The sequence below is a fragment of the Silurus aristotelis genome (genome assembly GCF_946808225.1).
Source record: "Silurus aristotelis genome assembly, chromosome: 24".
In the NCBI taxonomy this organism is placed as follows: Eukaryota; Metazoa; Chordata; class Actinopteri; order Siluriformes; family Siluridae; genus Silurus; species Silurus aristotelis.
Window position 1 is genome coordinate 5,890,016 of NC_139597.1, and position 12,635 is coordinate 5,902,650.

Below are 12,635 nucleotides of genomic sequence, written 5' to 3' on the forward strand. Positions count from 1 at the left end.
ATCACTTTTCATTGGGAATGTTTGAAAACCCATAGGCGTGTAAGCAGAGCAGTATTACAGAGTGCCATTTTATAGTGATTTTATATGAATGAAATATTTGTGTATGAAAACAAGTAACCTAATGTTTGTTGATTCTGTGCAGGCATATTAAAGTTTTATTTGCTATTTTGCCATTAAAAAAAATGTACACTGGATCGTTGAAAGCTTTTGTTTTGAAATAAGACGACTCCTGCTGGCCAAGAGATAAATTGCAATTTCGAGATCTTCTCAAGGGCATCTGCATTGCAAGTGTAAATAATAGATTAATATAAAGCCTTGCATAAGTGTTCACCGTCAAGAATTTCAACACAATTATCCAGAACCAACTTAGAATGATCTCATTTATACATTTAACGCACTTTAGTCCTTTGCTCAAGGGCCCAGCAGTTCCTTTCTGTCCAAAGGAAAGGTCAGTGAAAGGTTGTAAAGTATATCAGTCTGAAAAACATCCAAAAACTTCAAAGATACTGTTCAACACTATGCTTTTATTAAGTTTCAATATGAGGATTAAATTAATCTTTATATGAATATTAGGTTGTAAAATATCAGGAAAATTTGCAGGTTTGGTAAAGATTTATTAGGCATTTCCGAAGGAAGCTATTTAATGGGTAAGATTTTTTAAACATACAAAGACGTAACTGTAGGATACAACACTGGGTATGTAAAATGTACAGGACAGAGGAAGGTTTATGTTTCTTGTCTTGTTATTTTTACCTACAGTATATAAAAAAATCAAGCCTAATAAGGGAATGACGACTTAAAATATGATTATTATAGAAACACGCTTTGCTATATTAGATATAACTATATTGAGAAATAAAGAATTTTGTTTAAATCTTTTTATTCCTGAGGTATAAAGGAAGCAAAATACTTAATAATGTGTTGTTATTGGCAAGTAATCCATTTTGTAGTGGTAAGTCTAAGTCTGTCCTCATTACACGACTCTGTGCTGTAGTCATTTCCAATAACAGCACATTCCACAATGTTTAATTTCTCACAACTTATAACCTTCCATCCTTGGACCTGTTGAATACTTATTAAACATCCTACAAACGTTCTCTGGTCACTGGGATTTGAATATGATAACGAGGTGATATCAATTTACACTGCGATACTTCATAACATATTGCCCTGCTCTGCTTATATGGAGGTTTAATAAAAAAAGAGCCAGTGATAAATGCCTCACGGATAAAGTGGTGCTTTGTGATGAGGGTGTAAATTGCAAAGGCATTGCATCCTAGTGAATTAAACTCGCATATTCCTGCCGTAAATTGTTTCCTTGTCATTTTAAAGCCAGCGAGGGAAGAGATGATTAGATGTGAGATTTGAGAAGCACATCCTGTAACACAAAATGGCCTCACAACCTGAGGCATGTCTGAATTCTTCAGGAGCTAAATTAGACACTAACCTGGGCAACAACAACAACAACAACAAAAAAACAGAAACGAGAATGTGTCTATTTTCCAACTCATATCTTTCTATGTAAGGTTCTTAACTACAATGGAGATTATTTGCTGTTTAGTCTGTCAGAATTGTCTGTATTTTAAGCTTCACACCCTCCATCTGGGGGGTCTGGGGTTAATGGAGGTGACTGGTCGTCTTATCAGAAAATGCAATCGGCTACATCTGGGAACAAGACAATCTGAGGACAAATTGTGGCTGCGATATCGATGACAAATAACTCTATTCTGGCAGTTACGGCACACTGCAAAAATACACAATAGACACACAATGTTTATGTAGAAACAGCAGCAATGAGCATGAGCAGCATAACAGATGCTAATGAGTGATCATGTGTTCAGCATGTGTCGCTAATTCATACTGTTTATAAATACAAGCTCGGTTCAACAGCTAGGTGATGGTACATAATTATAACACACACACACACACACACACACACACACACACACACACACACACACACACACACACACACACACACACATAATGTAACGCTAACAATAAGATAGAAAGTGATATACAATACCAATACAAAATTAAATAGAGAATGACCCTATTTTGAAAATATCGTAACTTGAGGCATGGCCTAGCCTACCCAGGAGTCTTAAATAATGTGATCAGTATTGGGTAGTTTATAATCTGATAATTTAACAAATTACAGTAGATAATTTTGCAAAACAGAGCCATTTACAATACCATAATGTCTAAACTTTTCAGTAAATATGTATGTGGCAGTGGGCATTTGGAGGAACGTCGGTGGAGGGTGAGGGTTTTTGCGAGTGGAGGTTGGAGCCGGACACGCTCTGTTTCAGCGCCCAACAACGTCGATAAAAAGGGAGAGAGACGAGAGCTGAAATTGTGCACTGACCCAGCAAAAACACAAAAAACCTTACTCTGACAACTGAACTCTGTCGACCGCTGTCGAGAGTAATGCATCTCACAGGGTGGGAGATATGCACGTTCTAGTAGTGTCCCAACATATCATATAAAAATTAAAATGCCAAGCAAAACGTTATTTTTTATGTCACTATCGTCACTGAAAAAACGTAAGTCGAACCTTCGTAACTCAGGGACTACCTGTATAGTCACACGCTTGTTCAAGCAAGTAGAGTCCTGTGTTGCTTATTTTTTCCAGGTTACAGAAAGCACAGATTGTAGATGTATTTGCATTTTTATGTCAGTTAAGAGACACCTTTATCCAGAGTGATTCATACAACTACCAGCAGTGACTGCATGGTGGTGCTGGGGTTTAAACTCATGACCTTCTGATCAGAAATCCAACGTCTTCAGCATGGAGTTACCACTAGCCACAGATGAATGTATTGTTTATCCGCTAAAATTCATACAGAAAACTAAGAGCAGCCATGTTGTTAAAGTCACTCGGTCATCAATAGAAATCTACATTAGCAAATGATCTGGAACACCAAAATTCAAAGTAAAGACTAAAATGTAAATCAGAGACGAAAGACTTGTCTTCATGGCTTTTTCAATTGAATAATTGTTTAGCATGATTGGACTGCTATCACTTGACCCAGCAGAAAACTGAAGGAAAAAAAAGACCCAGAATTGTTCAAAGAAGGAAAAGAAGAAAAAAAAAATTCTAAAAAAAACCCAAAAGGTTTCTGAGGACTTTGTGTTTACTCGCTAATAACACCTAATATTCTGTGATTACAACTTTGGTTCAAATAGGATCATCATGAAATCAGCAGAAGTGCAGCCAGGCAACAAATCATCAAAAGTGACATTGCTTTAATAAATGCTTTATTGAACAAAGACTATGGCGTAAATTCTGCTGTGAGAGAAGAACCCAATTAGCAAAGAATTGTTGGTTGGTATGGATACGTTTTACCACATCAGGTATGACAATAACCACAGTATATTTAGGAGTCTCTATCTCAGTGTTTGTGTGTGTGTGTGTGTGTGTGTGTGTGTGTGTGTGTGTGGTAAAGAGGCCCAGAGGTATACTGTGTGGAGCAGGTGAAGTAAAACAGCATGTGGTGGTCATAACCGAACCAATACAAATTGTCTATTAAAAAAAGAGGCTTAAATGAATAAAATAGTAGCAAATAAGAGCTTTTACATATTCAGTGTTTAGTCTATTTTAATTGAATTCTGGTGTTTTTTGTTCTTTGGCCAGGAACAGATAAAAAAAAAAAAATGATAAAGGTGGACTCACTGTGCTTCAATTTAAACTCTAATGATCTTAAAGGGATCGTCTGAACTGAAACTAAATGTACCATATATATATATATAATTTTTTTTTTTTTCCTAATATTTTGTTAGTGCAGATACTGATTTCATGTTTATCAGTGTGAGTTTTGTGATTTCTACACACAAATCATTCTTTCTTTTTCCTAAGGTCAAAATTATGTGCAACATTTCACCAAGTAGGAAATGGACAAAACATAAATTTTGCTATGACTTTGAGTCAGGAAATGGAATTACAACCAGTGAGAGGAGAGAAGATAGATAGATAGATAGATAGATAGATAGATAGATAGATAGATAGATAGATAGATAGATAGAGAGAGAGAGAGAGAGAGAGAGAGAGAGAGAGAGAGAGAGAGAGAGAGAGAGAGAGAGAAAGAGAGAGAGAGACAGACAGACAGACAGACAGACAGACAGACAGACAGACAGACAGACAGACAGACAGACAGAAGGACAAACAGGTAGCCAGGTAAATACATGTAGTTTCAATGCTACACTTGACGTCTAGTGACCTTTGATTTGTGCAATTTCGATTTTCCTCCACTGGATGGCAGCAGGGACTATACAAATGTCTGTTCCCATTTGCTCGTTTGCACAAAATGTGATACAAAAGAAATGTTCAGATCGAGTCAGTTAGTAGTCATTTTCTACTTTTAGTTTCAATAAAACATATTGAGTACATTATTAAACACCAGGTTCTGTGCATTGGGCTGCTGTCAGGGTAGCTAATATCTGATACTGCTTTGTATGTGAAAGGGAAATACAGAGAGATACAGGAAGTGTAAGAGTGAATACATTACTATAATCTTCCATTCGGAGGTTTAGGTTTCTGGTTGCTCTTTTGGATGATAAGAAAGTGGTCAGATTTTTGCTTGCCCTCAGGCCAACTGGATGACAGTGAATTAATACTCTCTCGCTCTCTCTCCCTCTCATATTCTTCCATGTTCTCTCGTTCTTTTGGTCTAGTTGATCATTATTGTAAAACATGCTAATAGCTTAATCGTTTTACATGCTGTCCAAAAATAAAATGAAAAGCCTCTGGGAATCTCCCGGTTGATGCCGCTATAATTGTTTGTGTCCTTCTGCTGTCCTTTTAATGGCCTGACTCATTAAGATGCTGTGGATTCACATACAATGCTTCCTCTTCGCTTGGGTTCGAGCATTAATAAGCATATTATTAGTCTGAATGGATGGTTGGTAATTAATACTCTTCAGGGAAGGGAGGCAGGGCTGGGAAGAAGAGGACAGACTCCAAAGAACTAAAAATATCCCTCCTATTTATATGAGCCGGAATTCTAATCCAGGCGGGATGACGCACAGGACGGCTCCATTACAGAGCGAAAGATCCAAAGCGTTGCTTCCCTCCTCCTCTCATCCCTCGTGTTTCTTCTTTCGTCTTTTCACCTGTTCATGACTCCATCAGGATCTCGTATGGAACCTGCCAGAAATGATAGTGATTTTAATTTTAGAAAGTGTGCTGACTTCAACCTCCCTCTCTCTTTATCACATAGGTCTTTTTTAGCCTATATACACACACACACACACACACACACACACACACACACACACACACACACACACACACACACACACACACACACACACACACACACACACACTATATGATCCCAGAACACCTTCATCTTCTGTACCGCCAGTTTCACAGGGTTTTGGAAACACTTGAGATTCCGGTCCATGCAAATTGTTGGAAGTTTTTCGATTTGTTCGATATGTTGTGTGTCTTTATAAGCTTTTTAGTCCTTTGAGTTACCGTAGACTTCAAGTTCAAAACATTGTAGTTTGTCCTTCTCTGCTAACAGAACCTGTGCTCAATCTCACACTATTGCACAAATTTGTGTAGATGCATATGCATTGTGTCGGAATGATTTTGCAGATTAATGTTCATCTTGTAGTTTCCACAAACAGTTTTTACAGTTTCTATTGTAAATGGTTCGTTTTCTGTACACAGCCCTGTCTGTAGCTGCCATTCTTGCATTGAATTATATATATATATATATATATATATATATATATATATATATATATATATATATATATATATATATATATATATATATATATATATATATATATATATAGGGCTGTCAAAATAAAATCATTATTAATACATTTGTTTTAATCTCACGACTCAACAAATTAGCATTCAACACTTCAAAAATTCATAAATAAACATATTTTTGTGCTTCAGCCTGGAGTTTTGCTTTCAAACAGCATGCGATGCATTTAGATACATTAGAATGTTCTATATGGAGCGTTGTCCTTAATATTTACAATTTCTTTTACACATTTTTTATTTATGGCATTTTGACTGACACCTTTATCCTGATTGACTTACATATATCTTATTCATACAACTGAGCTGCTTTGGGGTTAAGAGCCTTGCGCAGTGTCCCAAAGTGACGGCTTGGTGTAGCTGGGATTTGAATTTATGACATTTGGAGCCAAAATCCAATGCCTTTACCACCTCCCTGCTTGTTTACAGTTTGAATTCTTCAATCTACAATATAAAAGTTTACTTTCACCCCAATGAACAGTTTAAAAGATATGTGACTGAAGCAGATAACAGGCTTCTCCAATTAGCCACTTTGTCTAATCTTTTTGTGTGTTGCTGCTTGTTCAGCCTGCTATCCCTCACCACACAGATGAAAAACGCTGTTACCCTTAATTACCTCTTCGTCTTAGGTAGATGAAACATCTGATGGTTAATTTGCCTTAATTCGTCAGTCATTCATTGGCTTAATCAGTGAAGCAGCTCCTCCAAAACCCTTAGAGTTCTCCGGGTCTAATTGGTGTAATGGAGAGCCTGTTTCATCTGGAGCGATGCCAGATTCCACTGACTTTCTTCTCTTTCTCTTACCTGTCTTTGTTACTCTTACTGGTTATCAGCTCTGTGTGATACGACAGGCCTTTTCACACACACTGACACTGCTGCTGTGGTCGTGGGGGCTGTCAATTTGGCAGTCACAATGGGGAAAGTCCTGCAGGTGTGGCTATTAAGGGCATTTTGGGCGGTCAGATGCCTGTGATGTGCACATATATGATGTCAGTTAGACTCAAGTATGGATGCTGAACTAATTTCATTCAATGTCAAATGAGTTTCTGGCAGGTAAAGACAAAACAACACCATATTCTCACATTTAGAAGAGTACAATCTGGTCACAGCTGGAAAAAAAAATTTGAAACAAAAATTCCCCGGAAATTTTCTTAGGAAAACAATTGTCAGACTAAAAACTGGTGAACTCAGGGAGGCCCGGGGCAGCCCTGATGGAAGCAAATACTGTTTGGAATTGCCCTCTAGGCTCCTGTTCAGCAAATAAAATGTGATGTAAAGCCCTCGAGGGTGCCCTCACAGTGGTGAAAACGTGATGGTGTTCTAATGGCTGCTCTTCAAATGGAGGGAATGTGATGAAAAGCCCACTTGGGTGCTGCTACATGTACGTGCAAGGAAATATGTTGGCATGCTCTTGGTGAAGGAAATGAGATGCAGTGCCCTATAGGCTGCCCTTAGTGCAAGGAAATGAGATGACGTGCCCTCTGGGCATTCTTACTATGCACAAGAAAGAGCTCTCTAGGGTATGTTTATAGATATGATGTGTTTTTGCCCCAAAGAGCTAGATATGCAAGAGCTGAAAAAACTTATACAGTAAACAATGAGCAAAGCAGTAAATAACCCCCTCCACTCCTCTTACTCTTTGCTTTCAATGTTTCATTCTCCCTCACATTCTGTTCTGTTTTTTGTATCTTTATACACTAGAGTTTTTCTCCCATCCATCTCTCTATTCCTCTTCCTCCATCCCCTCCTTTACTCTTTCTGCAGCAGTTGTAGCATTTGTGTAAAGGAAAATAGAAGCGACCCGCTTTGGGACCTGCAGCTTTCCACCTGAATCACTGACTTCATTCCAGACCTATTTACTCATGCATGCATAACACTTATACACAAGAGATAGAGAAAGAAAGAAAGAGAGAGAGAGAGAGAGAGAGAGAGAGAGAGAAAAGGAGAGAAAGAGAGAGAGAGAGAGAGAGAGAGAGACAGAGAGAGAAAGAGCGAGAGAGAGAGAGAGAGAGAGAGATATTAATATAGTGGAATTTTTTTCTAACTAAAGGTAAAGCTATAACTTTGTAGAAAGTGTTTTTTTTTTCTCCAACACCTTTTTTTATTCTGTTTAAGTAAGGGAATGCTGGTTCTTTGCAATTTCTAACCTCATTGTCTCATGTCAAGAATGCATTAGGGAAGAAATAAACAGCCGATATTTGTGGTCATCAACTACATACACATTGCATATACATCTTTGAAGAGTGTTTGTATCCTGTTGAATAGTACAGTCTTTTTCCTGAAAGTGTCCTTGAGGAAATTCTCGGTCCCTAGGGACCGAAGACATCATACAGTAGTTGTAGATTCTATGGGTTTAGTTGTAGCTGATGGGATTGACAGTTTGCTGAAAGGGTGCTTAATTCTTTTCTGACTTTTTTTTGTTCTTTACTTTCTTTTTTTTTCTATGGAATAGAAAGCTATTGCGTTTCTCATTATGACAATGTGAATCCTTTAGTCTTTATTGGAGGCAAAAGATATGCTGTTGGCGTGTGTTAATGTGTGTGTGTGTGTGTGTTTGACTGTACCAGCATAGGATATAATTGCCTGGGTGATGGACATTTGCTTCATTACTCCAAATGTTTTTTTTAAATTGTTATTTTGTCTGACAGTTTCCCAATGCCAGGACAAGTATAGCAGAAATGGGGGCTAACCTCTCATGTAACACACACACACACACACACACACACACACACACACACACACACACACACACACACACACACACACACACACACACACACACACAGACAAATGTGCATGCACACCTACCTACCATAATTGGAAGCAGACTGAATCAGGCGAAAGAAGATGGGGCAGAAGGGAAGGGGGTGGGACAACTAACTATCTGTCTTTGTCACCCTACTTTATCACCTTGGTCTCTGACTCATGCACACCCACTATACACACACACACACACACACACACACACACACACACACACACACACACACACACACACACACACACACACACACACACAATAAAATTACTCATTAGTATACAGTATTTTCATGATTAACACAGTGACATGATGCTCTTCTTAGGGTTAATGGGTCTGTGTGGGTACCATTATCTTTTCACTCCTCAAAATCATCTGACATTTAATTAACAGGTAATATCTGTTATATCATTATTACCTCACTTCTACTTTTTTCTCAGGTAAATACTGTTCCGTTAGCCCTGTAAGTGTTTATATGACTCTGTGGGACTGGTTGTGTGTTGTGTGTTGTGTGTGTGTGTGTGTGTGTGTGTGTGTGTGTGTGTGTGTGTGTGTGTGTGTGTGTGTGTGTGTGTGTGTGTAGGCCAGCCGATATCCATATTGAACAGGTGCTTTTGAGGCTAAGCTCAGTATGAAGAAAGCTAAAAGTAGGGCAAGAAGGAGCACTTTTTGGGAGGTGACCGATGCTCCCAGCATGTCTGAGCTAATATAGAACTCTCAATCTGTCCATGTCTTAATCTGTCCTTTTTTTTTTTAACCTGTGTGTGTGTTTGTAGGCAGTCAAAATAAACTACAATATATGGACAATATTATTAAGATAACTGACTTTTCCATCAGTATTTGCTTCTTCTCTAAACTGTTACCTCATAGTTACCTCAGAGTCACACAATTGTATACAATATCTTCAAATTGTGTTTTGCTATAGAGCTTTTACCGCAACCCTATGAACCATCTTTAGGCTGAATTGGATCACTGACTGCACCACAGGCTTCCTCAACCTACATCAGTTCCTGACTTTACTAACGCTAATGTGGCTGAAGGAGCACAAACATTCGCATCCACACTCCAAACTCTGGTGGAACATCTTCCCAGAAGAGTGAAGCTTCTTATAATAGTAAATGAGGATTAAATGTAGAATAAGGTGCTCAAAAAGCGCATATAAATCATATGGTCAGGTGTCCACAAACATTTGTCAATATAATATACTATATAATATTATATTATATAATGTTATATTATATTATATAATGCTATATAATTTTATGTTATACTTTAGCAGAAACTTTAGCAAAGTGGTTCTCATTAAGCTTGTTGCACTTTGCCAACTCTAGGATTTTAACTCATGACCTTCAAACAAGGTACCTCTATCCACATCTACATCCACTGAGCCACCACTTACTCACTAATAATACATGACTAATATGCAACTCAAAAAAAGTTCAATTTCATGTTGTATATTCATGATGGTTATGAAAATCACTGGCTGTTTGAAACGTGAACGTGGCATCACCTCCATGCTCCTGATGTCACCATTCTTGAGCCATGCAATGCAAAAAACTTTTAGTGTGTATAGTGTGAAAAAATAAAAACACTAAAGAAGCATAACAGATGGAAAAAGTTTCAACCAGACATTTCAACAAAACCGCAGTTGTTCTTGTGGAGGCTGTTCTGTCATGGATCTGTTAAATAAGGTGTTGCATGGATTTTTAGGAGTATTGCATGGATATTTATTGAGAGGTTCCTCACAGTGTTGCTGTCTAACATGTGGAAAAGGGTCGGTAAAAAAAAGAGGTGAGTAAGAAAAAAAACGACAAATTATTTTTTAGTGAGGTTAATGGAATGCAAGACATTTGAACATGCTTACTTTTGGAAAAATACACACATGACAAGCAATTTAACCTATAGGTGAAAGGAGGATCAGTAAAATATAAACAAAATATAAAGGCACAATGTCCTCCGGTTTCCAACGTAAGAAAAAAATCTAACATGCAAAAGAAAGAAACAGTATTAACTTTAATACGACAATAAAAATTCTAAAAGACAAATACATGACATATTGTATAATGTTGCTAACAATAAGACTTGAAACCCCTTAAATAATATGCTTTAAATGTCATAATGTATAGTTAAGATGCGTCTGTAGACTGTGTCAAACTCGGTAGATGCCCTTATCCAGACCAGTGATTCTCCAATTTTTGGACATTCTGCACATTTTACTGTGGGTGATTTTCAAGTCCCACCTTCGCTTCATCACCCCAAAAAATAAAAAACTTAAAGTCTAAAAATGCCTCATTTAATGAAATATCTAGTTCTGAATCAATAACATCAAATAGCATCAAGTTCAAAAATAGAGAAAATAAATGGGCAGTTTGTTATCGCTTTGTCTCACTGTCACCTTGCAATCTGTGCAAAAAAGAGCAACTGTATTAGGCAAGAACGTTGAACAAGTCAAGAACAAAAAGAACACCATGTTTGTTGTAAAGTGTGTTTATTGGTCTACCGCTTTTATCTTGAAATGCTAATTAAAGCCAATTTAAGAACCTCCAAATAGCAAGTATGTCTTTAGATGTCATTTGAGAACTGGTAGAGACTCAGATGTTTGGACACTAAGTAAAAGTTAATTCCACCACCTCAAACCCAGAACAGAGAAGAGTCTAGAAGCATGTCTCCCTTATACCCTGAGAGATGGTGGGACACAACGGGCAGCGTTTGAGGTTTAGATGGAGCTGGTGCAGTGAGATAAGCGCTGAGAGGTAGAGAGGAGCTGGTCCATTTCTAACTTTATAAAAGGGTTCTACAGTAGCTACAAGAAGCCATTTGAGGGAACATAGCCGTAGGGTGGTGTGGAAAAACCTAAGAAGGTTAAAAACATGCCGCTCAGGTCAAATGCCTTTCAGAGGTAAACTTTGCCAGGAGCAAGTTGCATTAGTCTGAGACTGAATATGCACCTAAATGGCCTGTGTGGACAGAAATGGAAACATTCTCCTGATGTTGTAAAGGAGAAATCAACATGGATGTGTTATCTTTGCACACAACCTTGAGGTAACCAATGACAATGACTGAAAGTAAGATCAGAGATCTCGACGTTAAAATAAATCACCTGGGATGAACATCAGTATACACACTGTGGTAGGCATGTGTTTTTGTTGTCTAGTGTAAATTTATGTTGTCCTTTGTAGCACCTTGGTCCTGGAGGAAGGTTTTTTCAATTTACTCCCACTGTATACGTTGAAATATATGTTGAAATGACAATAAAAGCCACTTGCCACTTGACTTGACACTGGTTGGCCAATCTCTGTGCATCATTTTACACAAACTTATTTCAAAATTTACATATGTACAAAAATACAAATACAAATTTGGGTTATTTAAAATCAATATGCATGTTAATTCAGCTGACCTGAAAAGTTCGACTAGCATGAATATATTAGTCATGTGACTATGCTAGAACACGTACAATGTGGCATTCTTGCATCAGCATCCAAATCACCATTAACACACACTAGCATTTGATAAAATGCATGCATAAACAGGAGATTCACAGAGCACATCGTCCCCTTGGAGAACTTCCTAATAAAATTGTTTAGGTGTGCCACTCACTCACTCACTCACTCACTCACTCACTCACTCACTCACTCACTCACTCACTCACTCACTCACTCACAGTGATTCCTGAAAGCCTTTATATTTCAGTCTCAAGGAGTGAACTATGAAAATGAGAAGAACTAATGCCTTTAAGTGTCAACTGATTACATACTACACACCTGTTCAAACTCTAACATCCAAATGTGCGTCTCTCTGATCTGACCAACGATTCGAGGAATGAAACGAAGATGAGGCTTTGAGCTTCACCTGCATCAATATATATGCCTGGTTGTCATGGCAACAGAGCGCCAGGTCCGTATAATGCTTGCTGGCTTTACTGGAGCAGTGAAGTCAGCTAAAGTGAAAATATATAGAATGCATACATTTATAAAGTCATTGTAAAAAGTAGATTCCATCTGAATCCATTTAAATGGCTGAGTAGGAAAGCACTGTCTTCACCCATCTCCATGACTTGTAAACAACCTTTTGGCCTAGTTGTACATTGTTTCA

General features: G+C 37.8%; 1 protein-coding gene across 8 annotated transcripts in view; it reads left to right on the forward strand.

The window, feature by feature from the left end:
* Positions 1 to 194, forward strand: part of flncb (filamin C, gamma b (actin binding protein 280)) — a 71,422-nt gene extending 71,228 nt beyond the window's left edge. For all 8 annotated transcript variants that reach the window (XM_083528781.1, XM_083528778.1, XM_083528782.1 and 5 more), the window contains one exon: positions 1 to 194. This exon is cut by the window's left edge and continues 778 nt beyond it. The gene's annotated coding sequence lies outside the window, so the exon portion shown is untranslated.
* The last annotated feature ends 12,441 nt before the right edge of the window (positions 195 to 12,635 follow it).